Genomic DNA, 3,866 nt, shown 5'->3' on the forward strand with positions numbered 1-3,866 from the left:
TTAAACGACTGACGATCGACGACGTCCTAGTCAAAGGCATCACTCGCACTCATACCACTTGACACTTCGTATGTGGGTGGAGCATATGCCACTAGGTATTCTTCCGCGTTTTCACTCCTCCTGAGAGCAAAACCGTAGTCACTGACTGGTTCAATGTATCCGCCTACTATGAATATTAAATATTTAATGAATATTCACGAATGTAGTTGACATTATTTAATACGGTTGCGTCATCGACAACAAATAATGAGTACAATCAACTCGGACAATATAATGTATTATCTTGAAGGAAAACAAAATAAATATACAATTAAAATATATATATATAAATTATTTAAACTGTAAACATTGTTTTATTTCATTTTCCACTGTCACGAATTAGTTTCACTTTGATAAAAAAAAAAAAAACAAGTCTGTTTTCTGTGAAATGTTTGCATTGCTTAGAGTGTATATGAATTATAATGAAATGATCACTTTTATTTATAATTTATTTATATATTACATATTTACAAAGAATAATACTATGCATATAAACACATAACAATTGTATATAGCCTACATATATAGCCTACATATATAGCCTACATATATAGCCTACATTATATGTTAACGAAAAAGAGAATATCCTAAAATTGCCAGAATGCTAAATAGTTAAATAGATGGTAAAATATGAGATAGGCCTATGTTATTTTTTCGTATGGTGTTCCAGGTAATGTAGCCTAGTTCGTTATACACAGAGTAGCAAAAACTAACAACTGTTTTTATTGTGTCTTTTTGACGGGCATTTTTTATATATCGATCATTCATATATATTCATAACTTGCAACGTGTCATTCTATAAAATAACTTTAAGTTGATAAAATGTAATCCGTGTGTCCTTACTTTTAAAAGACACTAAAAACTGATATATTCCTATGTTAAAATCTCTCATTGAATAATATGGTACTTTGATGCAGTATTATATTCATTACCTAATATATCAGTTACATATCGTTTAAACAGTCACATATACCATGTTTGCCTCTACTTATTGTTATTTAGCTTGTGTGTACGTACCACTTTTATTTCATCAAAGAATATATTTCTATATAACTGTATAACAATAATGTTTCATTTTATTTTATTTCTATATACCATTTTAACACCCATTTCTTTTGTATTGTTTGTTCTCCTTATCTTTCTTCATTTTGTTTGACCAAATTCATAATGTCATTCATTGATTTTTTATTTATGTTTTTTACACAAACATTAAATATTTCATTTACTACTGTGACAGTATTTGATTTGCTATTACACATAGGATAACCGTATAATATGCATTATTGTAGGCATACACAGTAATATAGAGTACACTGTGTACCAATCGCTAACACAAACCACTTCATAGGTCTACATACATTTTTCATATTCACTCATCATTGTTACTGTCATGGTCGTGTGACCTATACGTTGTGGATTTTATGTTCACAAATTTAATTCAATTGTATAATAAAATGCAATATTGATGTTTACATTTAAAATCATTTTAGTACTTTTCAAACGCTTTTTTGATAAGCCTACCGTAGGCATATACTGTATATATCTGAGAGGATTAAAAATAATATATGCATAAATGCTGTATTATGTTTTATACCAAGGAAGAGCGATATATCAATATTTCCTGCTCTAGTGCTCCTAATAATAATATAATATCAAAAATACGGTTACGTTTGCCTACTCCTGAAATAAACAATAATTCTATGTTTGAATGAAAAATACACTAATTAATGTAGATCCAGTTAATCCAGATCGATTATCGTCTGACTAGTGACATTGTTGCTTTGTTGACGTCTTTATTTGTTTTGTGATTGAAGGGCCATAGTTCTAAAGAGTTAATTTTATGATATGCAGATATTCCAATAAACGGATTTCTACTTTTAGAATATTAATAGCGGGTGTTAATAATCTAAAAATACAAATAGATATTGCGGAATTTATTTCGTTTATTTTCATGATGATTGGAGGGAAGTCTATTTTTATTTAGGTAAATTGAACTTTGATTTTCAAGAGTAAGCACGTGCCAAATTGAAACAAAAGCAAAGCCCTGTGTTGCCAACGGTGCTTTGTGATGGAGATACACCGATGGGCAAAATCCATTGTTCTCGGGCTGACAGCTGGTGAAAGAAATCGCCATCAGTTCTCGGAGGAGAGCCCAAGAAGCACAGGGCAACAAGGCCTAACAGCAAGTGATAGTGACAACTTGAATCATAGTTGACAAGATAGAAAATAAAATGTATTCAAGGGACCAAGGTCAAATACTCGCTAAGCTTCGTGACGGACACAATTGATAATGGTCGGCCTGTTCGTCGGACGGTGATAATTGTAAACACGTTACAAACTTTGTCCACACTCTTAACGACTAGCATTATTACTAATAATCAAGTAATCACTCACTCAGAAACGTAACATTAACCAAATGTTAAAATTACAAATTATTACACAATAACATATAGCAATAATTCTGACCTAAAGTAGAGTAGCCTGTGTGTAAACACGCCCTCATGCCATTATACTCGATATGTTCAACACTAATTGAATACTCTTTTGAATCTGAATGCTGTATAAAGAAATGTTAGGGTTATATCAACTTATGTTCTTTTGAACATTGTTTAAAGAAATTCGCACAGTATTCTGTACGCATTGTGGCATACACCATCAATAGACCTAAATAATATGAAGGCGACATAATGATGTGCGGCGGCGGTGCAAACCTTGGCTCTGTTTATGTTAGGACCGTAAGCTGTTGTATTCTGCTCTTATTCATCTGTTGCACTTGCTAATCCGTTACATTTAATTATATGCCACAATTACTAGTGGGAACACAATGTCAGATTGCAATACAATACACGTCGTCTGAACAGACACCAAGAAGTCATTCGGCTGATGATACACTAGTTTCTTTGTAACATAGGTCCATGGTAATACATATTTTAGGCCTAATATATATCGACACAAAAAGAACAAAAATCAAAATTTCATATCGCTTTTTACTTTAGTGTGTTCGCTATACACTTTGGTACACTTTTGGAAATAAGTTATCAAAGAACACTCAGGAACAAATGAAGGGAATTGGAAAAAAACAGTAACACTTAAATAAATTAATAATATTAAAGATCAATATTCTCATCTATAAAATGAAATTGTTACAGTATTTTTACATGTGCCTATGTGGCCGTTAAAATGCCCAGTAGAAGATAACCGATTTGAAAGAAAGCTTGTAGTTCCTTATACATTATGTGAGTTTTTTTATAAGGTGCAATATCCAAAGACAACCGTTGATAAAATTAACCAAACTAATTGCCTATGGGATTGTGTTCTCTTCAAGTTTTTAATTGCAGTATAACACACACCAATAAAATCCGACCCCGTCGTTAGAAAGAGACGATGCGACTGGTGTTGCTATTTCGGTTGAGCGACCAAGCCGGTTCCATGCTTGTCGCCTCATCGCGCAAACGTATTTCCTTGCATTCTCGCGAATCGATTATACAGCCGTTGGAACTTTCATCATCATCGTACAGTTAGACAAATATAAAATAACTGCAATGCGAAAACCATTGATCGTTATAGATGTGTGCACCTTAGCACTCATTGCACCTTACTATGTTTATTTGAACTAAAAACTCTCTTAGATAAATCAATGGCCACGCACTTACAAACACCATACCTCGGGCGGGTGTTCTCATCGGATCATACACAGATATTATCAAATCTAATTTCTTTTATTGGACTCTGCTAACTACTATAAACATATCGCCGCCATTTGTGAGTGTCAGATTACGTAGAGAAAAAATAGATTATATATAGGCCCTGGTATAATATTCCAACTA

This window comes from Antedon mediterranea, chromosome 4 (assembly GCF_964355755.1).
Source record: "Antedon mediterranea chromosome 4, ecAntMedi1.1, whole genome shotgun sequence".
Taxonomy (NCBI): Eukaryota; Metazoa; Echinodermata; class Crinoidea; order Comatulida; family Antedonidae; genus Antedon; species Antedon mediterranea.